This window comes from Oncorhynchus tshawytscha, linkage group LG27, assembly GCF_018296145.1.
Source record: "Oncorhynchus tshawytscha isolate Ot180627B linkage group LG27, Otsh_v2.0, whole genome shotgun sequence".
Taxonomy (NCBI): Eukaryota; Metazoa; Chordata; class Actinopteri; order Salmoniformes; family Salmonidae; genus Oncorhynchus; species Oncorhynchus tshawytscha.
The window spans coordinates 933,893-960,142 of record NC_056455.1 but is presented as its reverse complement, the minus strand read 5'-3'; the positions used below and the strand labels follow the sequence as shown (position 1 = coordinate 960,142).

The following is a 26,250-nucleotide window of genomic DNA, read 5'->3' as shown; positions in this document are numbered from 1 at the left end:
TCTGTTGCAGCATTACGTTTAGCTGTCGGTTTGGTAAAGAGATGGCTGACTGGGAAGGATGCCTCTGTTGCAGCATTACGTTTAGCTGTCGGTTTGGTAAAGAGATGGCTGACAGGGAAGGATGCCTCTGTTGCAGCATTACGTTTAGCTGTCGGTTTTGGTAAAGAGATGGCTGACAGGGAAGGATGCCTCTGTTGCAGCATTACGTTTAGCTGTCGGTTTGGTAAAGAGATGGCTGACAGGGAAGGATGCCTCTGTTGCAGCATTACGTTTAGCTGTCGGTTTGGTAAAGAGCGACTGCTGTGCTTTCAATACAGACTTGAGCCCGTCAACTTTCTGTGACCGAAGCTTGCTCTTTAGCGGGTAGGTTTCTTTGAACTTGGGGTGGATGGTGTTGTGGTGCCACTCCATATTACCCGTTTTTGAGAGCGCTACAGCCTGGTGACACAATCAGACAAATCCTTTTGTCCTTAACTATGGTGAACAGAAAATTGTGTTCCCATTCTACATGAAAATGATGTTTTTTGCTTTTTACGTTGTGCCTCCTCCATCGTTATGTTAGCTTGCTTATCGTTAGCTTGATAGCTCGTGAGCGTTACAACAAGTGCCTGAGCTAGTTAAAGCGGGAGTCAGGGACATAATTTGTCAGACGTTAAACCTAGAAACTGTATTTGATTGGCCAGATATACAGTACACCTCCCCCGCCCCTCAACCCCCATCACTACACACAGGGCTCACACATGGCACATTTGAAATTAAAGTCATAAATAATAATTAATAAATTAAAACGTTTAGACATTTATGATTACTTTTTTCTCTAATTTTGAACACTACTCGCGGTCGACTTGGAATGCTTCAAGATCAACTTGTCGACCGCGATCGACAGGTTGGTGACTCCTGCTTTAGGACATAAAAGGGAAAGGCTTTAGGACATGTTCGGGAAAGACTTAAGGACATTCTGGCAAAAGGCTTTAGGTAATGCTGGGGAAAGGATTTAGGTAATGCTGGGGAAAGGCTTTAGGTAATGCTGGGGAAAGGCTTTAGGTAATGCTGGGGAAAGGCTTTAGGTAATGCTGGGGAAAGACTTTAGGTAATGCTGGGGAAAGGCTTTAGGTAATGCTGGGAAAGGCTTTAGGTAATGCTGGGGAAAGGCTTTAGGTAATGCTGGGGAAAGACTTTAGGTAATGCTGGGGAAAGACTTTAGGTAATGCTGGGGAAAGGCTTTAGGTAATGCTGGGGAAAGGCTTTAGGTAATGCTGGGGAAAGGCTTTAGGTAATGCTGGGGAAAGGCTTTAGGTAATGCTGGGGAAAGACTTTAGGTAATGCTGGGGAAAGGCTTTAGGTAATGCTGGGGAAAGGCTTTAGGTAATGCTGGGGAAAGGCTTTAGGTAGTGCTGGGGAAAGGCTTTAGGTAATGCTGGGGAAAGGCTTTAGGTAATGCTGGGGAAAGACTTTAGGTAATGCTGGGGAAAGACTTTAGGTAATGCTGGGGAAAGGCTTTAGGTAATGCTGGGGAAAGGCTTTAGGTAATGCTGGGGAAAGGCTTTAGGTAATGCTGGGGAAAGACTTTAGGTAATGCTGGGGAAAGGCTTTAGGTAATGCTGGGGAAAGGCTTTAGGTAATGCTGGGGAAAGGCTTTAGGTAGTGCTGGGGAAAGGCTTTAGGTAATGCTGGGGAAAGGCTTTAGGTAATGCTGGGGAAAGGCTTTAGGTAATGCTGGGGAAAGGCTTTAGGTAATGCTGGGGAAAGGCTTTAGAACAGATAAGTGACCAAGAAAATAGAAGACTTTATATTTGGTTGGCCAGATGCCGCCTGGCTGACCTGCTCTGCTCCCTCCCTATCTCCCTCTCATCCGCTTGCCCTCTCTTCCTCTCTCCCTCTCTTCCTCTCTCCCTATCTCCCTCTCTTCCTCTCTCCCTCTCTTCCTCTCTCCCTCTCTCCCTCTCTTCCTCCACTCCCATTACCCATCTCCCCCCCCGTGTTACAGAGCTGTCTCTCTGGCACAGGATCCCCCAGGCGTATCTATAAACATCCTGTTATTCGGAGGCCCAGTCACGTTTGGACTTTCCCCTGTGATGCTGGTAGGCTCACTATCATCACGGGTAGAGGTAAAACTTTGTTTTATGAAAATATTAGGTTTTGAGTCTTCAAATCGCCAGTGTCAGTCGTACTGTACGTGTTATGTCTTTGGGCCAGACACAGCTGTTGGTGCCTGATAAATGAAGTGTTAATGACTGATTAATTTTGAAGAGCCACCTCCCTTTGAGGCTGTTAGGCTGTTTTTCACTGAGCAGTCACCTGCTGGAGTATTGACACGTTCACAGCTGGCCAGGCCCTACTGTAGCCTATTATGTACAGGAAATTGATAATTGCCGTTGGCTTGGAAACAGTCAAGTATAATGTTTCCTGCTGGTTCAACAGCAACTAGCTTTGGAGAGAAACATATCGATAAAGATATTGAACTGACTTTGACACCTTTCCCTTTACATGAAACATTGGCTTACTGTACAGTATCCCAACTATCCATAAAAATAAAGCTACTTTGTTCCTCCCATGTCGGATATGATATCTGCATCAGGCCCTCTCTGCAGCTATGGTGTCTGTGTCGCTGTGGGCCTGCTACTGAGCATGTGCAGGCCTATAGCTGGAGCTGTAGTGCTCCTCTGAGCACCAATGACGTGAGCCAGTTTCCTCAGGATAGACGACAGCAGGCCTCTCAACCAGGGGGGTTGAGGAATGACAAAAACATCCTCTCCCTCCATACCTGCCCCCGGCCGCGACCTTGTCCCCTCTCCATGCTCCGACGCTTTTTGCAGGAAGGCCAGGTTTCCTGTGTGATGGAGGAGAGGGGGATGATGGAGAGGGGAAGAAGGATGTGACGGCTGGGCTTGTGCACGTAGAGATTGTACAGATTGACTTTATGTTTTAGCTGTGTGTGGATGTTGTTGTGTTATGTTGTTTTCTGCACAGGTGCAGCTTGATGAGATCCATGAAGACAAGATGCAGCAGTGGAGGAGGTGGAGGAAAGACAATGGGACTAAGAACCAGAGCAGCCTTCTTCTACATGGACAAACATATTGGTATGTGATAGGGAAACTACATTTTTGTGATTGTGATTTGTGTTTGTCATTGTATTCCTGTTTTGTGTTGAGCTGGTTGATAGAGCTTACTGTATCCACTTTGCCAGATATTATGAGTTTTTGAGACAAGACTGAATTGTCTGGGTTTGTAAAATATTTTGTTCATCTATTTTATCCCTTATATTATGTTTAGTGTAAAAACGTATCCATATATCCTCCTGGGGGATCTGTAGTCCAGCATTATAGCTGTGTCTAACTGCTAACTACAGAAATACTAAAAAACACGCTGGCACATTGGCTAGCTCAGTGAATAAAACACACATACAGGTGTAGGATCTTAATTTGACCAGTTTCTCACAGCAGGAAAATAATCCTGCAGCAACAGGAAATGTGAACTATTATTTGGATTATCATTCATGGACATTTTTGTAGGTGTTGATACATTTTTAGTTAGTATAAATACAGTTTGACATTTTAAAGTGTTAATTACAAACTTTAGAAGCCTTTTAAACCTCGAATCCACGATAATTAGCATTTCCTGCTCAGCAGGAAAGTTCTCTGTGACAACAGAGTGATCAAACAGAGTGATAGTAAAACACATTCGCCTCCTGAGTGATCTCACCCAGATCCCTGGACCATGATTACCACATAGTTGTTTTAATCAGCTCATGCCTGGCCTGGATTGTTTGGAGCTATTTTGGTGTGGCGAGAGCTGAGTCCTGTTGGCATAGCTGTGTCTCTCTGACAGACATGGGGACGGACTCTCAGCTGCCAAGCCAACCAGGCGGTGCTCTTCTTACTGCGAGGGTAAGATGCTAGAGCAAGAGCCTGCTCACCGGCTGGGTTTGGGCTTGCTTTCTTTCTCTTGCTTTTTATCCTTTGGTCCCACTCATAGAGCAAGCTAAATTAAGTGCACCTTAATAAGTATTTGAAAGACAACAAATCCTGTTTTGGCTAGGGTATGTGCAAATTTCAGGGTGAGAATGCTAAAAAATAATACACTGAAATACACTGTTTGCTGTTTATGGACAACGTTTCTGCCACTGATAAGGTCTTGGTGAAGTCACAGGGAATATATCTGATAAGGTCTTGGTGAAGTCACAGGGAATATATCTGATAAGGTGTTGGTGAAGTCACAGGGAGTATATCTGATAAGGTCTTGGTGAAGTCACAGGGAATATATCTGATAAGGTCTTGGTGAAGTCACAGGGAATATATCTGATAAGGTCTTGGTGAAGTCACAGGGAGTATATCTGATAAGGTCTTGGTGAAGTCACAGGGAATATATCTGATAAGTTCTTGGTGAAGTCACAGGGAATATATCTGATAAGTCTTGGTGAAGTCACAGGGAATATATCTGATAAGGTCTTGGTGAAGTCACAGGGAATATATCTGATAAGGTCTTGGTGAAGTCACAGGGAGTATATCTGATAAGTTCTTGGTGAAGTCACAGGGAATATATCTGATAAGGTCTTGGTGAAGTCACAGGGAGTATATCTAATAAGGTCTTGATGAAGTTACAGGGAGTATATCTGATAAGGTTTTGATGAAGTCACAGGGAGTATATCTGATAATGTCTTGATGAAGTCACAGGGAGTACATCTGATAATGTCTTGGTGAAGTCACAGGGAGTATATCTGATAAGGTATTGGTGAAGTCACAGGGAGTATATCTGATGAGTTCTTGATGAAGTCACAGGGAGTATATCTGATAATGTCTTGGTGAAGTCACAGGGAGTATATCTGATAAGTTATTGATAAAGTCACAGGGAGTATATCTGATAAGGTATTGGTGAAGTCACAGGAAGTGTATCTGATAAGGTCTTGATGAAGTCACAGGGAGTATATCTGATAAGGTGTTGGTGAAGTTACAGGGAGTATATCTGATAAGTTATTGATGAAGTTACAGGGAGTATACCTGATAAGGTGTTGGTGAAGTCACAGGGAGTATATCTGATAAGGTCTTGGTGAAGTTACAGGGAGTATATCTGATAATGTCTTGATGAAGTCACAGGGAGTATATCTGATAAGGTGTTGGGGAAGTTACAGGGAGTATATCTGATAAGTTATTGATGCAGTTAAAGGGAGTATATCTGATAAGGTGTTGGTGAAGTCACAGGGAGTTTATCACAGTGCCATCTGTTTTGTGACTAAAGCACCTTATACCACCCACCACTGCGACATGTATGCTCTAGTCGGCTGGCCCTCGCTACATATTCGTCGCATAGTCTATAGTCTACATAGTCTATCGGTAAATAGCCCACCCATTTTTACCTACCTCATCCCCATACTGTTTTTATTTATTTACTTTTCTTCTCTTTTGCACACCAATATCTTTACCTGTACATGACCATCTGATCATTGATCACTCCAGTGTTAATCTGCAAAATTGTAATTATTCGCCTACCTCCTCATGCCTTTTGCACACAATGTATATAGACTCCCCTTTTTTTTCTACTGTGTTATTGACTTGTTAATTGTTTACTCCATGTGTAACTCTGTGTTGTCTGTTCACACTGCTATGCTTTATCTTGGCCAGGTCGCAGTTGCAAATGAGAACTTGTTCTCAACTAGCCTACCTGGTTAAATAAAGGTGAAATAAAATAAAAATAAAAAATAAAAATCTGATAAGGTGTTGGTGAAGTTACAGGGAGTATATCTGATAAGGTGTTGGTGAAGTTACAGGGAGTATATCTGATAAGGTCTTGGTGAAGTTACAGGGAGTATATCTGATAAGGTGTTGGTGAAGTTACAAGGAGTATATCTGGGGCTCAGCTGCTGAGCTATTCAGTCTACTGTCCTCCTCTTACACTCAGGCACAGAGATCTGTAGCCCGCCCTCGCTCGCTCAGCCCACTAGCTGGCTGCCATGGGTTCGGGCTTTGGGCTTCGTATCTATCTGCCATGTTGTACAAACAGGATATTGTCATTGGGTAATTACTGTGGACAAATATAATTAAGATAGTTGTTTATAGTATTCTGTGGTTTTTATGTTTTAAACATTTGACCCATTGAGACAATAGAGAGAGAGAGAGAGAGAGAGAGAGAAAAATAAAGGAGAGAGACTGCTTGAACTCCATCCATCCTGGGAAAGCGATTGCTCCTCTTCTCTCCTGGACTCAGTTACACCTCTGTCTATTTCCATCTGGCCAGCTGTGGCAGGGGACATACCGATAGCACTCTCAGATTCATCCCAAACCCCCCCCCAACCCCATCACCAGTCCTCTCCTCCCCTCCAAACTCCTCCCTCCCTTCTCCTCTACTGCCTTCTCCTCCCCTCTTCTCTCTCCTCCCCTCTCCACTCCTCCCCTCTCCTGACCTCCCCTCATCATCCCCTCTGCCTCCCTCTCCATCTCCCTCTCCTTCCCCTCCCACTCCACTCCTCCGCAGTCCCTCTCTCCTCACTTCTCCTCCTCTTTACCTCTAACCCCCCCTCTCCCTCTCCTTCCCTCTCCCTCCTCAAGCTGTTTTGTTTCGCTCTCCTGATGCGCTGACATTAATCACTCAAGATTAAACAGTGTGTTCGTGAGTGCAAGTGTGTGTTGATGGGAGCCCTGTAGTGACCCTGTCCCACTTCTCACAGGAACCAATGGAAAACAAGACTGTTCTGTCTGATTTCTGCTCACCTTCTGATCATCAATGCTCACGTTACTCCTCCCTCCGGCCTAACTTACTGCCGGGCTGGCTGAGTACCCTGTCAGCTCCACAACGACAACCTAAGCACCCTCCCTCACATACACTCTGCAATCTGCACTTGAGCCAAGGGTAGGCTACACCGTTGTGGGTTTGTGAGGGAAGGATGAACACAACAGGACATAGTTTTATCCAGGGATGAAAATGACCAGATGTTTTCTAGGCATAATATATGGAGACAGTTATCAGGTGGGTTGCATGAACACTTCAAATCAAATACAACTTACCTGCATACTGTTAGGTGTTCTTAATTAAATGGACAATGTTTTAACCAACAATTTGTTTACTGAGAAAAACACCCGTCCCAGTTAAAGACCAGTCTCTCTCCTGGTGAAAGACCAGGAGAGAGACTTCCCCACGCACAGATATCCCCCTCTGCTGGTGTGATCTCACCAGACCATTACTTAGGCCTATGCTAGCTAGTGTACTATAGCTCCCTGAGATGGTTGTAAAGCCATTGTATATCAGATTTCCCTTCTACACCCACATCAGCAGGTGCAACGACGTCTCTCTCTCTCTCTCTCTCTCTCTCTCTCTCTCTCTCTCTCTCTCTCTCTATCTCTCTCCCATAATTCTTATTCTGTTTCTCTCTCTCTCTTTCCCTATCTCTCTCCCATAACTCTTATTCTCTCTCTCTCTCTTCCCCTATCTCTCTCCCATATATCTTATTCTCTCTCTCCCATATCTCTTTTTCTCTCTCTCTCTCTCTTCCCCTATCTCTCTCCCATATCTCTTTTTCTCTCTCTCTTTTCCCTATCTCTCTCCCATATCTCTTATTTTGTTTTTTTTCTCCCTCCCTCCCTCCCTCCCTCCCTCCCTCCCTCCCTCCCTCCCTCCCTCCCTCCCTCCCTCCCTCCCTCCCTCCCTCCCTCCCTCCCTCCCTCCCTCCCTCCCTCCCTCCCTCCCTCTCCCATATCTCTTATTCTCTCTTTCTTTTTTGCTCCTTACTCTTCCCTCTTTCTATTTCTCTCCAGACTCTCTCTCTTCCCTTCCCCCTTTCTGTTCTAAAGAGACAGAGAATGGTTGCTCTCTCCCTTGTGTTACCTACTGGATAGGAAATGGGCCATGGGGTGGAATGTACTGTGCACTTCTCAAGCTTCAGTCCCCCCTTAAAGAGATTTGGGCTAGACAGGCTTATCAAATTATTTCCTGAAATGTTCAAATCCACAGGGATCTTGGCTTCCACCAGCCTGCACTATGCTGTAGCCTATTTCACGTAATGGTTTTAGATTAAAACGTGTCCTTTAATCTCTGTGCTTTAGCCATTGGCCAGCATCAGTTGCCATGGAAATGTAAGGAGTGCAGCTAGCTGTATTTAAAGAGTAAGGCTAGAAGCAGAAATCCATACAAAAAAAAACTTCACAATTATTTAAATCATAAGTAGAGTAAGTTAGTCCGCAACAAGTGTCATGTAAACTATTTATTAGATGTGAATCAGTTTGAGCCTGTGTAGCTTGTACCCTTCATGTTCTGTCTCTCTATCTCTGTCCTTCTGTCTTCTGTTTCATGTATGTTTCATTCGTAACCAGGGGTAACCCTGACTCATTGCATTTTGGATGGAAATATAGTTACACCATGCAACTGGAGTAGGACCCCCCCCTGAACTGGAGTAGGCCCACCCGAATGCCAGTTGGCTTAAAGCATGAGTGACAGTTTCCCTCTCTCTGGTGGTGGGGGAGTGAAGGGTGAGGGATGACAGGGGGAGTAGGAGGGACAGGGACTCCCCAGGGCCCCTTGGAGGAGGTTGGGATCGGTAGAGAGCGTGAGATGGATTGGCAGGCTTCAGTGAGAGATAGGAGGAGCTCAGAGATAGTTAAGGGTATAGATTTGAACATCGCTGGCAGTGTCAGCGTTGTGTCGTCTCCCTCCTGACTAACTGTCCCAGCGGGACTGTTTTAGTATCTGTTAGTGGTTGTGACTGAATGATCCTTTTGCACCATCCAAGAGTTCTACAGCTGTTCGCCTGCGATTATGATTGTGTGTGTATGAGTGTGTGCAGGTCAGAAGTGACAGTCTAGCTTTTCAACACTTTCCGAACAGTCCTCGGCCACTCGGCGTCGGCACCAAATTGCTCAGTGATTGTGTGTGCCGCGGCTCAGTGCTAGCTTCATGTTATCGCTGAAATATCAGTTTGAGCTAAGCTGGTCTCCTGCATGGATTACAGTAAATGTGAGATATGTGTTGGTGAACTGTATGAGTGTTTGTATGTGTACCTTTATATGGCACAGTCTCAGGCTTCAATTGGTTTCTTGTTACTGCATTAAGATAGTTTCAGTTAATTTTCTACCTTCACTACACTCACTTTTAAAGACTCAAAAATGTTTGGGAATATCACCGTGATAATAAATACTGTAACAAAGTCTTAGTGAAATTCCTAAAATGAGGTTGTACAGGTTGACAACGTCATGACAGGCCTAGGTGTGCCATTGCTCATCTTGACTAACCCCCTACATGCCTACACACCCCACAACACCCACTTCCTTACACCCTACGAACCCGAACCCTCCAATCCCCCTCTTTCTCCTGAGACCAAACCAACAGTTCACAGTAAGAGTCAAGTCAAGTAAGTACACAATAAACCCTTAATAAAGCCTTTAGAGACATTCTGCAGAGTATGTTAAAGTGGATCTAGTCTTATTTTTAACACTTGTATGTAAAGATGTAGGATTTTAATTTGAGCCAGTTTGCTACAGCAGGAAAATAATTCTGCAGCAGCATTTAGCAGACACTCGTATCCAGAGTGACTTACAGAAGCAATTAGGGATAGGTGCCTTGCTCAAGGACATGTTGATACATTTTTCACCTAGCCAGCTTGGGGATTTGAACCAGCAACCTTTCAGTTACTGGCCCAATGCCCTTAACCCCTAGGCTAGGCTACCTGCAGTATAGATTTTAGAGTTAAAATTACAAACTTTATAATCCCTTTTAAGCTTTGAACACACTGCTGTGCAGGACAATTGTCAGCAACAAATGAGTGGTCAAATTAAGATCATATATCTGTATGTACATTACTATACATACAGGGCGGCAACCAAACCTTACAGTATACACAGATATAGACAGTTCTAGATAGTATAGATATAGACAGTTCTAGATAGTATAGATATAGACAGTTCTAGATAGTATAGATATTGACAGTTATAGATAGTATAGATATAGACAGTTGTATATGGTATAGATATAGACAGCTATAGATAGTATAGATATAGACAGTTGTATATAGTATAGATATAGACAGTTGTATATGGTATAGATATAGACAGCTATATATAGTATAGATATAGACTGTTATATATAGTATAGATATAGACAGCTATAGATAGAATAGCTGTAGACAGCTATAAAGAGTATAGATATAGACAGCTATAGATAGTACAGCTATAGACAGGACATATATAGATACATATAGACAGTACAGATATAGATAGGATAGCTATCTCTATAATTTGTGTTCCTGTTCAAAATGGGTCATTTGATATCCTGATCTCTTCTCCTCATCGCGGTAACCACCCAGAACCCAGGCAGAGAGTGACAGGCGGGAGAGTGGCCGGACTGACATGGCACTTTTATTTTTAAATAGCCGTGATACAGCAGCAGCAGCACAGACATATCTATTAGACATGCAGGACCCTATAAGTTCAACTTCCATCCACTACACACACTGGCTGATTGGACCAAGCTCTTCTGGAGGGAGAGGTTCTCTTCTCTGCCACCTAGTGGTAGGATACTGTCATGACATGAGTTTCTCTGCCACCTAGTGGTAGGATATTATCACGACATGGGTGTCTCTGCCTCCTAGTGGTAGGATACTGTCATGACATGGGTTTCTCTGCCTCCTATGGGTCAGATACTGTCACGACATGGGTTTATCTATCTCTTAGTGGTAGGATACTGTCATGACATGGGTTTATCTATCTCTTAGTGGTAGGATACTGTCATGACATGGGTTTATCTGCCTCCTAGTGGTAGAATACTGTCATGACATGGGTTTATCTGCCACCTAGTGGTAGGATACTGTCATAACATGGATTTTGGTGTTCACTTACTAACTGTCATTGCTTTGGAGGGAAGTTGGTTTCATCATCAGGTTTTTGGGAGGGTAATACTGATGCCTCTTCTCTATATTAGGTTCATGAAATTGTGCTAGCACTTTATTTTACAGCACTTTATCCACTGATTATAACTGTTCAGTTACCATTTAATTATGTAACGTAAATACCTGGTACTTTAGGGTTTAAAAAACCAACAACTCTGAACCAAAGCCTTCATTATTTTGGCAGGAGATACATTTTTTCTCTTTCTCTCTGAGGGGGTGTACTTTAAGTGGTGCTAAATATGCTGCATGATTCATCTGATTGTGTCGAAGAAGTCTAGTAGAGGATCTAACTGTATGTCCTGCTCTCTTTCCCAGCAGGAGAAGAGGAGGATGGGGGAGAGAATAGTGGAGGGAGTGGAGTCTTCTACATACACAACCCTCTACACAGCAGGTAATGGGCATACTGTAGATGTGTTTACCTCTACTTAATGTCTGTTTAGGGATGTGTTCAGGGTGTCTACATTTAGACTGTGTTGAGGGGTGGAGGTGCTATTACAGGTTACTGTACTATACACTGTAGTATAGAGTTCCTTATCCCAGTAAAGCGTGTTATGCCCGTACCGGGAAATGAACACAGATAAATACGTCAGGTTAAACACACACACACACACACACACACACACACACACACACACACACACACACACACACACACACACACACACACACACACACACACACACACACTTAATGCACATACACACACTTAATGCACATACACACACTTGATGCGTACACACTTGTCCAAAATGGCAGTGCATTATTGGCATCAGTCTTGCTTGTTCAGCCATGTCCAGGTCTCAACTGGGGAAGAGCAGGTGTACTGCTGTCAACAGAGGCTCATTTTTGCATTACCAGCTCTCTGAAATGTATCTTACGTTTATGTCATGATATTATAGGAACTCTGTCAGCAAACACTCTCAAGACAATAATCTGTACTAAGATATTATTTGTGATAGTAAGCCCCTAGTGAAAAGAAAAATGCTCTTCCACTTAATTCCATTTCTATATTGACCATCACTGCTGGTTTAGAATAAGATTTGAGCGGAGGACAAACTTAGCAACTCCAAACCTAAACGATCCCACTCAGCTCATGAAGGAATGCTAATGTGGAACTGCACAGGAGGTTTTTGCCACCCTGATTAATGGAGAAGACAAATTAGGTGTTTATTTCTCCCCTGTGAAAATATTTAACTGACAGGACACAATAACATGTTTACCACTTTGGCTGTTGTTTCAGTGTCTAGTTTCCCTTAACCTGCAAAACACCAGAATGACAAGTGAGACGCCATCCTCCTGGCGTGTCCAAATAAAGTCTGTAGCCAGGACTGCTAGGGGCCTGGGTGGTGGAGGGCTCATTTCACAGTTTTACCCAGAGTGCAAAGCTACATAGTCTTGACAGTGGGAGAGCAGAGGGTCATGTGGCCCTGCTTGGGGCGTCACGGTTTTGCACTGCTCAGAATAAGCCCTGTGTGTGTGTGGTTGTGTGTACGTATGTGTGTTTTGCATGCTCAGAAAAAGCCAGGCGAGCTCCAATTACCCTCCTCTCACGGATTGTTTGGTGTCACTTGTCATCTGACGGCTGGATATGATGATTCTGCGCCTGTAGTGTAAAAGGATAGTTATGCAGGACAACCCCCCCCGCAAATGTACATGTGTCACAACTCAATTGGTGTGGGACACTCAAAGCTAACCCAATTAGAAAAGCAAAGCAACCCCCCACAATCACATTTTTCTAGTAGGGTTAGGGCTACTATTGGCCCTTTCTGTCCCTGACTCCACCCACTAGGGTCTGCACACGGACAAGTGTCCCAAGGCGTTGCATTGCATTGTGGGACTAGTGCATTGAATTTCTTCAGACTGTCACCAAATGCCCATTAATGTTGACCTGGGAAGAGGAGAGGTAGATATAAACCTGTTATTACCCTGGGAAGGGGCAGGGGAGAAGGGATATTCTATGCTTTGCCCCAGTTAGAAAAACAACAGTAAATTAGGGAATGTAACGACTAGTCACCATGTCACACCTGAAACCTGAGTAATGATGGAAGACACTTTTAATGTGGCCCATCAGATCACAATCTTCCAAAGAGGGGGAATCAAAGATACTGTAATTCATGAATGAAATGGACAATGTTGTAGATTTATATCAAGAGGTTGATGCTGGGTAAACAGACTGACCACAGCACAAATAGTTTAGATTAAAATATATTTTATTTGGATTTTTCAACCCTGGCCTATATCATACTAGATTCGTGTGTATTGGGTATATGTTTTGTAGTTGTTAGATATTTCTGCACATTTCCTTACACCCGCATAACATCTGCTAAACACTTGTATGTGACCAATAACATTTGTTTTGATTTGATATACTGCTAGGTTCAGTGGAAAAAGTGTGAAGTATCTGTTCAAGCATCAGGCTGACCTAACAGAAGGACCAGGGTTTGCAGGCTAGGTGACATGATGCCTGGACTATACGGGAAGAGGGAGGCAGGAATGGAGGAAGGGAGGGAGGGATGAAAGGAGAGAAGGAGGGTACCCCTTAATGAAACACACAGGGGCTAGCTTGAAACACAAGCACCTTCCTCCATTTGAGTTAACCACCATCTGTCCATCTCTCTCTACCTCCTTTCCGCCACTCCTCTCTTCACTCCTTCCTTCCCTTCTTCTTCAGACCAGGGACAGAGAGGACCTGAAAGACGAGTGTGTGTGTGTCTCCCTGGGAACAATATCCTGATGCTGCATGAGTGTGTCAAGTAGAACTCCAGCATCAGTGATTTTGTTGCCAGGGAGAGGACAGTAGCGACCGGACCTTACAACTTATGGGAAATATACTGTGTGTGGGCTCCCGAGTGGTGCAGCAGTCCAAGGCACTGCATCTCAGTGCTAGAGGTGTCACTACAGGCCCTGGATCGATTCCAGGTTGTATCACAACCGGCCGTGATTGGGAGTCCCATAGGGAGGCGCACAATTGGCCCAGCGTCGCCCGGGTTAGGGTTTGGCTGGTGTAGGCCGTCATTGTAAATAAGAATTTGTTCTTAACTGACTTGCCTAGTTAAATAAAGGTTAAATAAAATATGTTCTAAATTAATCCAGTATTTCATCATTCAGTAGATAGTAGTAATTGATTTTGAATCTGTACAGAAACATTTATTACGTAACATCAAATAAACTTGAAACTAGATATTTAAGATTCCTGCGAATCAATCACATAGCGGCAGAGTAGCTATTTTCTAGACGGCCCTAGCTGTTCTCCCTCTGAAGTGTGTGACATGTCTTTGACATCGACTGTCTGCTATTATCAACAGAACCACTAGAGGGCACTCATACTCACATAGGCTTGTAATAATATGCCATGGTGAAAGTCCTGAAGATAGTAAGGGGTCCTGAGGTTGCACCAGCCTCTAAAAACATCTTTCCTCCAAACACTCTTGTAAATGTTCAGGTTCTGATTTTGAGTCAAAATTGTCATTGCAGCATCTCTGTAGAGCTTTGTGTGTGTGTCTCTCTCTGTGTGTGTGTGTGTGTCTCTCTCTGTGTGTGTGTGTGTGTGTGTGTGTGTGTGTGTGTGTGTGTGTGTGTGTGTGTGTGTGTGTGTGTGTGTGTGTGTGTGTGTGTGTGTGTATGTGTGTGTGTGTATATTGTCCTCTCACTGTCTCTCTCTCTCTCACCAAGGAGGCTCTGCTACATTAGCCAGGCAATTAATTGATCTGTCTGTTCCCTGCTACTGGTCAAGTCCATGGGACTGACTACTGTATACATATTTCTCTCTCTCCTTCTCTCTCTTTCTCTCTCTCTACTCTTTTTCTCTTTTCCTCAATTCCTATTTTAGTGTCTTTTTTCCTGGATTACTGACCCACTGAATGTGGCCCTGGCTCAAATCACAAGGTACAGTAGTATTCTGACCTTCTCTCTAAGTCACTTTTCTCTTGAAATTCACATTGATAGTGTAACAGATAGGCCTGGATGTCAGGAAGTTGCAACATAACATCGTAGTGTTCTGTAGTTGTAGGGCATCATGATATAGCAACATGTAAAATGACATTTGTTCATCTTCACTTGACAGACTTACTTCACTTCAGAGAATGAGTTTGCTGTTTCCTGTCTTTGGATGGACCCTCATCTTATTGGCTACCGAAAAGGGGTGTGGTCGTTGTGGAGCAAATTAATGAGAGAGAACAGTGGTATGCCTCTGATTCTGTAACTTTTACTAACAGTGTCAATAGTTGTTGACCATTGCTTTGCAGTTCCATTGTCATGTTCTTTAGCTAACAGTCCTCTTTCTTTTATAGTAGTGTGTGCGTGTGTGTGTGTGCATGCTTGCGTTGTTTGTTCGTTTGTGCGTGTGTATTTGTGTGTCTGTTTGTGAGTGTGTGTGTTTTAGCTATGTCTGTATGTAGGGCGTTGGTAGGGGTATTTTGGGCAGTACTGCTGTGGCCCCCTACTCACACCTGTTACACAGTGAGTTGCTGATCTAGGTGATACAGGAGACACAGATTAAAGCTGTGTGTGTTGTGTGTTGTGTATGAGTGTGTATGTGTGCATCTCCTGGGCTGTGTGTGGTGTGCCTCTAGCATTTGTTCGTCATACCGCTCCGTGAGTCAGCATCTCTGTTTCCTTTCCTGAGTCACTCATTTAACGGTTGCCCGGTGACCACAGAACGGAAAAAGGTTCCTATTGCGTGTTCGCCTGCGAGGACGGCCACCAATATTTATTCAGGCCTTGCAGTAAGTGGCCAGGAGAAAATTATAAATATAAATTCTCCAATGATTGCCTGGGTGCCATGTCATTGGATGGAAAGCACACTTAGTAATCCGTTTTAACATTCCTCATTTTGAAGGAGATATACTGTTGCTATGGCTCATTGTAAAAGGAGACAATGGATGTCTCAATAGATGTTTAGTTTTATGTTGAAGTATAACATAAAATGAACTACATTTTATGTGAAAGAATCACCTTTTTCTCCATGCAGGCATGAAGACTTTCAGTGATGTCTCTCCTCAGGTGAGAGGGTCCCCCAGGCCAGTCTTTTCGCCACCCATTGCAACCTTGCCATCCCCCAGCCCTGCATCATCAGAAAGGGACGAACCAGGACATGGGAGGAAGGTGTCTTTCTTTGATGATGTCACTGTCAATGTGTTGGATCAGGTAACATCTATCAGATAATTGGTATTTTACATCGGAATCATGTTTTAATACATACAGTATATAAATAATGTAATTTTGAACATTCTCAATAGGAGAGTCCCACCAGGGAGCTAATGTCACTGACCAGAAACCTACAGCAAAGAGACCAAGGGTCAAACACCATATGCAAATTTACAGACACAGACCTGAGACCAACGATCAATCCCCAATCTCGCACCGCAGCAATGTCAACCTTTTAACTCAAATGTCAACCTCAGGGGTCGTCTCCTTAGAGGACAAAATTATGTCTCTATCTCTCTATCTGATGGTGGTTGTGTTCACTCTTCCCTACAGGTGTTGGTTTAGAATGGAAGGATGACTTCTCCTTCTTGGACAGCTCTCTCAAAACTAAAATGGTCGACCACCATCTTATTAAATCAATTACATTTTTATTTGTCACATGAGCCACAACGGGTGTAGACCTTACCGAGAAATGCTTACTTACAAGCCATTAACCAACAATGCAGTTCAAGAAATAGAGTTAAGAAAATATTTTCTAAATATGCTAGAGTAAAAAATTGAATTAAAAGTAACACAATAAGATTACATAACAATAGCGATGCTATTTACAGGCGATACCGGTACCGAGTCAATGTGCGGGGGTACAGGTTAGTCAAGGTAATTTGTACATGTAGGTAGGTGTTCAGCAATCTTATGGCTTGGGGCTAGAAGCTGTTTGGACCTAGAATTGGCACTCCGGTACCGCTTGCCGTGTGGTAGCAGAGAGAACAGTCTATGACTTGGGTGACTGGAGTCTTTGACAATTTTTTGGTCCTTCCTCTGACACCTCCCACGATATAGGTCCTGGATGGCAGGAAGCTTGGCCCCAGTGATGTATTGGGCTGTACGCAGTACCCTCTGTAGCGCCTTATGGTCGGATGCCGAGCAGTTGCCATACCAGGTGGTGTTGCAATCAGTCAGGATGCTCTCGATGGTGCAGCTGTAGAACGTTTTGAAGATCTGGGGAACCATGCCAAATCTTTTCAGTCTCCTGAGGGGGAAAAGGTGTTGTCGTGCCCTCTTCACGACTGTCTTGGTGTGTTTGGATCATGTTAGTCTGTTGGTGATGTTGACACCAAGAAACTTGAAACTCTCGATCCGCTCCACTTCAGTCCCGTTGATGTTAATGGTGGCCTGTTTGGCCCGCCTTTTCCTGTAGTCCACGGTCATCTCCTTTGTCTTGCTCACATTGAGGGAAAGGTTGTTGTCCTGGCACCACATTGACAGGTCTCTGACCTCCTCCTTATAGGCTGTCTCATCGTTGTCGGTGATCAGGCACTTTTGTGTCATCAGCAAACTTAATGATGTTGTTGGAGTCGTGCTTGGTCACGCAGTCGTGGGTAAACAGGGAGTACAGGATGGGACTAAGCACGCACCCCTGAGAATGTGGTAGATACTCAGTGTGGTAGATGTGTTGAGGATCAGCGTGGTAGATGTGTTGTTACCTACCCTTACCACCTGGGGGCAGCCCATCAGGAAGTCCAGGATCCAGTTGTAGAGGGAAGTGTTCATCCCAGGGTCATTAGCTTAGTGATGAGCTTTGTGGGCACTATGGTGTTGAGCTCTGAGCTGTAGTTAATGAACAGCATTCTCACACAGGTGTTCCTTTGTCCAGGTGGGAAAGGGCAGTGTGAGTGTGATTGAGATTGCGTCATCTGTGGATCTGTTTGGTCGGTATGTGAATTGGAGTGTTTCTAGGGTTTCCGGCATGATGGTGTTGATGTGAGCCTGCTTGAAACATGTAGGTATTACAGACTCGGTCAGGAAGAGGTTGAAAATGTCAGTGGAGACACCTACCAGTTGGTCCGCGCATGCTCTGAGTACAGGTCCTGGTAATCCATCTTGTGAATGTTGACCTGTTTAAAGGTCTTGCTCACATCGGCTATGGAAAGTGTGATCACACAGTTGTCCGGAGCACCTTGCTGGTAGAAATGAGGTAAAACGGATTTAATTGCCTGTATTAAAGTTCCCGGCCAATAGGAGCACCGCCTACGGATGAGCATTTTCCTGTTTGCTTGTGGCCTTATACAGCTCGTTGAGTGTGCTCTTAGTGCCAGTATCTTAGTGCCAGTATCAGTTTGTGGTGGTAAATAGATGGCTACGAATAATATAGAGAACTCACTTGGTAGATAGTGTGGTCTACAGCTTATCATGAGATACTCTACCTCAGGTGAGCAATACCTCGAGACTTCTTCAAATCAAATCAAATCAAATAAAATAAAATTTTATTTGTCACATACACATGGTTAGCAGATGTTAATGCGAGTGTAGCGAAATGCTTCTTTATTATTAGACATCGTGCACCAGCTGTTATTGACAAATAGACACACAACCCCGCCCCTCGTCTTACCAAACGTAGCTGCTCTGTCCTGCCAATGCACCAGCTCTATAATATCCATGTCGTCATTCAGCCACAACTCGGTGAAACACAAGATATAACCGTTTTTAATGTCCTGTTGGTAGGATAGTCTCGAATGTAGATCATCCAGTTTTTTTCCAGTGATTGCACATTGGCCAATAGAACTGATGGTAGTGGCGATTTACTCACTTGCCTACGAATCCTCACAAGGCACACAAACTGGGGTGGCAGGGTAGCCTAGTGGTTAGTAACCGGTAGGTTACAACTTCAAACCCCGAAGCTGACAAGGTACAAATCTGTCGTTCTGCCCCTGAACAGGCAGTTAACCCACTGTTCCTAGGCTGTCATTGAAAATAAGAATTTGTTCTTAACTGACTTGCCTAGTTAAATAAAGGTAAAAATATATATTTTAGAGGCACACAGACTTTCGCCCCCTGCAACTCTGTCTTTTCTTCATGCGAATGACAGGGATTTGGGCCTGGTCTCCGGGAAGCAGTATATCCTCCTCGTCGGACTCATTTAAGAAAAAGTCTTTGTCCAGTTCGAGGTGAGTAATCGCTGCTCTGATGTCAAGAAGCTCTTTTCAGTTATAAGAGAGAGTAGCAGCAACATTAAGTTACAAAAATTGCAAAAAAAAAACACACACAATAGCACAGTTGGTTAGGAGCCCGTAAAATGGCACCATTACATTAAGTCATATCACAGTCCAGTGTACTATACTTTAGCATCCCCCCACCAGACCTCGACACCACCATACCAGAGGTGGAGCGGTCCATTCACCCATGCCTGCTCACAGTTGAGACCTTCCAGTCTCTTCCTCACCCACGTCTCTGACGCTGACCTGGAGCAGTGAGGCAAGTGGTTGGATATACAATCTTGTTTTTCTGTCACCAATAGAGCCTTGACCTCCTGGGAAAAAATACTTGTCCTCTCTCTCTCTCTCCCTCACTCTCTCTCTGTCACATTCTGACCTTTTTTTCCTTTGTTTTGTATTTATTTAGTATGGTCAGGGCGTGAGCTGGGTGGGCAGTCTATGTTTGATTTTCTATGATTTGGGGATTTCTATGTTTCGGCCTATTGTACATCCGGCGCCGACAGAGATGGCCGCCTCGCTTCGCGTTCCTAGGAAACTATGCAGTTTTTTGTTTTTTTTACGTGTTATTTCTTACATTAGTACCCCAGGTCATCTTAGGTTTCATTACATACAGTCGAGAAGAACTACTGAACATAAGAGCAGCGTCAACTCACCATCAGTACGACCAAGAATATGACTTTCGCGAAGCGGATCCTGTGTTCTGCCTTTCACCCTGGACAACGGAGTGGATCCCAGCCGGCGACCCAAAAAAACGACTTCGTAAAAGGGGGTGGTCTTCTGGTCAGACTCCGGAGACGGGCACATCGTGCACCACTCCCTAGCATTCTTCTCACCAATGTCCAGTCTCTTGACAACAAGGTTGATGAAATCCGAGCAAGGGTAGCATTCCAGAGGGACATCAGAGACTGTAACGTTCTTTGCTTCACGGAAACATGGCTCACTGGAGAGATGCTATCGGAGTCGTGCAGCCAACTGGTTTCTCCACGCATCGCGCAGACAGAAACAAACATCTTTCTGGTAAGAAGAGGGGCGGGGGCGTATGCTTCATGGTTAAAGTGACGTGGTGTGATCATAACAACATACAGGTACTCAAGTCCTTCTGGTCACCTGATTTAGAATTCCTCACAATCAAATGTCGACCGCATTATCTACCAAGGGAATTCTCTTCGATTATAATCACAGCCGTATATATTCCCCCCCAAGCAGACACATCGATGGCTCTGAACAAACTTTATTTGACTCTTTGCAAACTGGAATCCATTTATCCGGAGGCTGCATTCATTGTGGCTGGGGATTTTAACAAGGCTAATCTGAAAACAAGACTCCCTAAATTTGATCAGCATATCGATTGCGCAACCAGGGCTGGAAAAACCTTGGATCAGTGCTATTCTAACTTCCGCGACGCATATAAGGCCCTGCCCCGCCCTCCTTTCGGAAAAGCTGACCACGACTCCATTTTGTTGATCCCTGCCTACAGACAGAAACTAAAACAAGAAGCTCCCGCGCTGAGGTCTGTTCAACGCTGGTCCGACCAATCTGATTCCACACTCCAAGACTGCTTCCATCACGTGGAATGGGATATGTTTCGTATTGCGTCAGACAACAACATTGACGAATACGCTGATTCGGTGAGCGAGTTCATTAGAACGTGCGTTGAAGATGTCGTTCCCATAGCAACGATTAAAACATTCCCAAACCAGAAACCGTGGATTGATGGCAGCATTCGCGTGAAACTGAAAGCCCGAACCACTGCTTTTAATCAGGGCAAGGTGACCGGAAACATGACCAAATACAAACAGTGTAACTATTCCCTCCGCAAGGCAATCAAACAAGATAAGCGTCAGTATAGAGACAAAGTAGAATCTCAATTCAACGGCTCAGACACAAGAGGTATGTGGCAGGGTCTACAGTCAATCACGGATTACAAAAAGAAAACCAGCCCAGTCACGGACCAGGATGTCTTGCTCCCAGGCAGACTAAATAACTTTTATGCCCGGTTTGAGGACAATACAGTGCCACTGACACGGCCCGCAACTAAAACATGCGGACTCTCCTTCACTGCAGCCGACGTGAGGAAAACATTTAAACGTGTCAACCCTCGCAAGGCTGCAGGCCCAGACGGCATCCCCAGCCGCGCCCTCAGAGCATGCGCAGACCAGCTGGCTGGTGTGTTTACGGACATATTCAATCAATCCCTATCCCAGTCTATTGTTCCGTCATCATGAAGTGCTTTGAGAGACTAGTTAAGGACCATATCACCTCCACCCTACCTGACACCCTAGACCCACTCCAATTTGCTTACCGCCCAAATAGGTCCACAGACGATGCAATCTCAACCACACTGCACACTGCCCTAACCCATCTGGACAAGAGGAATACCTATGTGAGAATGCTGTTCATCGACTATAGCTCGGCATTTAACACCATAGTACCCTCCAAGCTCGTCATCAAGCTCGAGACCCTGGGTCTCGACCCCGCCCTGTGCAACTGGGCACTGGACTTCCTGACGGGCCTCCCCCAGGTGGTGAGGGTAGGCAACAACATTTCCACCCCGCTGATCCTCAACACTGGGGCCCCACAAGGGTGCGTTCTGAGCCCTCTCCTGTACTCCCTGTTCACCCACGACTGCGTGGCCACGCACGCCTCCAACTCAATCATCAAGTTTGCATACAACACAACAGTGGTAGGCTTGATTACCAACAACGACGAGACGGAGGTGAGGGCGGGAGGAGGTGAGGGCCCTCGGAGTGTGGTGTCAGGAAAATAACCTCACACTCAACGTCAACAAAACTAAGGAGATGATTGTGGACTTCAGGAAACAGCAGAGGGAACACCCCCCTATCCACATTGATGGAACAGTAGCGGAGAGGGTAGTAAGTTTTAAGTTCCTCGGCGTACACATCACAGACAAACTGAATTGGTCCACCCACACAGACAGCATCGTGAAGAAGGCGTAGCAGCGCCTCTTCAACCTCAGGAGGCTGAAGAAATTCGGCTTGTCACCAAAAGCACTCACAAACTTCTACAGATGCACAATCGAGAGCATCCTGTCGGGCTGTATCACCGCCTGGTACGGCACCTGCTCCGCCCACAACCGTAAGGCTCTCCAGATGGTAGTGAGGTCTGCACAACGCATCACCGGGGGCAAACTACCTGCCCTCCAGGACACCTACACCACCCGATGTTACAGGAAGGCCATAAAGATCATCAAGGACAACAACCACCCGAGCCACTGCCTGTTCACCCCGCTATCATCCAGAAGGCGAGGTCAGTACAGGTGCATCAAAGCTGGGACCGAGAGACTGAAAAACAGCTTCTATCTCAAGGCCATCAGACTGTTAAACAGCCACCACTAACATTGAGTGGCTGCTGCCAACACACTGACTCAACTCCAGCCACTTTAATAATGGGAATTGATGGGAAATTATGTAAAATATATCACTAGCCACTTTAAACAATGCTACCTAATATAATGTTTACATACCCTACATTATTCATCTCATATGTATACGTATATACTGTACTCTATATCATCTACTGCATCTTTATGTAATACGTGTATCACTAGCCACTTTAACTATGCCACTTTGTTTACATACTCATCTCATATGTATATACTGCACTCAATGCCATCTACTGAATCTTGACTATGCCGCTCTGTACCATCACTCACTCATATATCTTTATGTACATATTCTTTATCCCCTTACACTTGTGTCTATAAGGTAGTAGTTTTGGAATTGTTAGCTAGATTACTTGTTGGTTATTACTGCATTGTCGGAACTAGAAGCACAAGCATTTCGCTACACTCGCATTAACATCTGCTAACCATGTGTATGTGACAAATAAAATTTGATTTGATTTGATTTAGTATGGTTCTCAATCAGAGGTAGGTGTCATTAGTTGTCTCTGACTGAGAATCATACTTATGTAGCCTGGGTTTCACTGTGTGTTTGTGGGTGATTGTTCTTGTCTCTGTGTTTGCACCAGATAGGACTGTTTTGGGTTTTCACGTTTCTTGTTTTTGTATTTAGTTGTTCATGTGTACATTTACGTATTAAAAGAACCATGGACACTTACCACGCCGCATATTGGTCCTCTGATCCTTTTCGCCTCTCCTCTTCGGAAGAAGAGGAGGAAATCCCTTACACTCTCCTCCTTTCTCCTACTCTCCATTCTTCTCCCCTCCTCTCTCCATCCTTTTTGTGATGAGTCAGTATTTAACGGATCGCTAGCTTGAAGAAAAAATATACTATATTTTTTATTTCCGATAGTTCCAAACCACCTGTCAGTTTGTTACACTGACATCACAAAGCTCTGTGACAGTGTCTGACTCCATAAGCCTTCTATCTGGTGACATAGATCACTGGACTGTGTAGTAGCTAACAGTGCCGCCCGTCATGCTCTCGTGCCACATTCAGCCTTAGGCCAAATGACTTCATTACACAATGTACTAAGTGGTCTAGTAAATAGATATTATTGACCAGTTATATATAATATTGATCCGTTTTTGGTCATTTTGATTAGTAAAATATATCATTGATCAGTTATAGGTAGTATATTTGTTCTGAAAGAGCTGCAAACCTGGACCCATACAAATCAGCTGGGCTTGGCAATTTGGACCCTCTATTTCTGAAACTGTCTGCCGCCATTGTCGCAACCCCTATTACCAGCCTGTTCAACCTCTCCTTCGTATCATCTGAGATCCCCAAGTATTGGAAAGCTGCTGCGGTCATCCCCCTCTTCAAAGGGGGAGACACCCTGGACCCAAACTGTTACAGACCTATATCCATCCTGCCCTGCCTATCGAAGGTCTTCGAAAGCCAAGTCAACAAACAGATCACTGACCATCTCGAATCCCACCATACCTTCTCTGCTGTGCAATCCGGTTTCCGAGCTGGTCACGGGTGCACCTCAGCCACGCTCAAGGTACTAAACGATATCATAACCACCATCGATAAAAGACAGTACTGTGCAGCCGTCTTCATCCACCTGGCCAAAGGTTTTTGACTCTGTCAATCACCATATTCTTATCGGCAGACTCAGTAGCCTCGGTTTTTCTAATGACTGCCTTGCCTGGTTCACCAACTACTTTGCAGAAAGAGTTCAGTGTGTCAAATCGGAGGGCATGTTGTCCGGTCCTCTGGCAGTCTCTATGGGGGTACCACAGGGTTCAATTCTCGGGCCGACACTTTTCTCTGTATATATCAATGATGTTGCTCTTGCTGCAGGCGATTCCCTGATCCACCTCTACGCAGACGACACCATTCTGTATACTTCTGGCCCTTCCTTGGACACTGTGCTATCTAACCTCCAAACGAGCTTCAATGCCATACAACACTCCTACCGTGGCCTCCAACTGCTCTTCAACGCTAGTAAAACCAAATGCATGCTTTTCAACCATTCGCTGCCTGCACCCACATGCCCGACTAGCATCACCACTCTGGATGGTTCCGACCTAGAATATGTGGACATCTATAAGTACCTAGGTGTCTGGCTAGACTGCAAACTCCTTCCAGACTCATATCAAACATCTCCAATACAAAATCAAATCTAGAGTCGGCTTTCTATTTCGCAACAAAGCCTCCACTCACGCCGCAAAACTTACCCTAATAAAACTGACTTTCCTACCGATCCTCGACTTCGGTGATGTCATCTACAAAATAGCTTCCAATACTCTACTCAGCAAACTGGATGCAGTTTATCACAGTGCCATCCGTTTTGTTACTAAAGCACCTTATTCCACCCATCACTGCGACCTGTATGCTCTAGTCGGCTGGCCCTCGCTACATGTTCATCGCCAGACCTACTGGCTCCAGGTCATCTACAAGTCTATGCTAGGTAAAGCTCTGCCTTATCTCAGTTCACTGGTCACGATGGTAACACCCACCCGTAGCACGCGCTCCAGCAGGTGTATCTCACTGATCATCCCTAAAGCCAAAACCTCTTTGGCCGCCTTTCCTTCCAGTTCTCTGCTACCTGCGACTGGAACGAAATGCAAAAATCTCTGAAGTTGGAGACTTTTATCTCCCTCCCCAACTTTAAACATCTGCTATCTGAGCAGCTAACCAATCGCTACAGCTGTACATAGTCCATCGGTATATAGCCCACCCAATTTACCTACAGATAATATTGATCATTTATAGACAATATTTATTTATTTTATTTCACCTTTATTTAACCAGGTAGGCTAGTTGAGAACAAGTTCTCATTTACAACTGCGACCTGACCAAGATAAAGCACAGCAGTTCGACTGTCACGCCCTGACCTTAGAGAGACGTTTTATTTCTCTTTTTGGTTAGGTCAGGGTGTGATGTGGGGTGGGCATTCTATGTTTTGTTTTTCTATGATTTTGTATTTCTATGTTTTGGCCGGGTATGGTTCTCAATCAGGGACAGCTTTCTATCATTGTCTCTGTCTGGGAACCATATTTAGGTAGCCCTTTTCCCTCCTTTCAGTGTGGGAAGTTAACTTTGTTTGTGGCACATAGCCCTTAAGCTTCACGGTTGTTTTGTATTGTTTATTGTTTTTGTCGGCGTCACCTAAATAAAAGGAATACGTATGTTCACCACGCTGCGCGTTTGTCCTCTTCATTCCACGGCCGTGACATCGACACATGCAACAACACAGAGTTACACATGGAATAAACAAACATACAGTCAATAATACAGTATATTATTGGTCAGTTATAGGTCAAGTGTATCAGTTATAGAAAATATTGATAAATTATAGATAACATTGATCAGTTATAGATAATATTGATCCATTTTATTATTTTATAATAAGAAATTGCACAGTGTGTGTGGACTCTAAACAGAGCCACACACTGGTTGAATCAATGTTGTTTCCATGTCATTTCAATTAAATCGGAGGGAAGGAAAGGAAGAGAGAGAGGGAAAGAGAGAGGAAGTGAGAGAGAGGGAAAGAGAGGGAGAGGCCCCTTTATTTGTCTATGTATGTCAAGGTGTGTCCTTGAGTCCATCTGTGGGCTGGGGACAGCTCTATGACCAGAAGGGGTGGAGGACAGGACAGGACGGCACTCAACTCTAATGCGCATGTTCATGCTTGTATGTGTGTGTCCTTGTGCCTGTGTGTGTGTGTGTGTGTGTGTGTGTTACGGTATTTATGCCAGCTTGTAAGAGCTTAGTTTGCACATTATTAAAGCATACCCAGCACAGTGTAGTTATCAGTTATCAGAGCCCATGGGTAAACTAAATACATACGGTAGGTCTGAGGAGAAACTGA

The 26,250-nt window shown here is 44.5% G+C and overlaps 1 long non-coding RNA gene across 5 annotated transcripts in view; it reads left to right on the top strand.

Moving 5' to 3' along the window:
* The first annotated feature begins 2,777 nt into the window (after positions 1-2,777).
* LOC112259368 overlaps positions 2,778-26,250 on the top strand; it is a 28,737-nt gene continuing 5,264 nt past the window's right edge. Inside the window, exons 1-7 of one of the 5 annotated variants that reach the window (XR_002954837.2) lie at positions 2,784-3,080; positions 11,183-11,258; positions 14,697-14,752; positions 14,931-15,048; positions 15,837-16,012; positions 18,879-18,957; positions 19,150-19,408. This is a non-coding gene — a long non-coding RNA (uncharacterized LOC112259368). Of the gene's footprint in view, positions 3,081-9,234; positions 9,335-11,182; positions 11,259-14,696; positions 14,753-14,930; positions 15,049-15,836; positions 16,013-18,878; positions 18,958-19,135; positions 19,409-26,250 lie in introns of those variants that run through there. The other 4 variants (XR_002954835.2, XR_006080133.1, XR_002954833.2 and 1 more) reach the window with 4 other exon arrangements.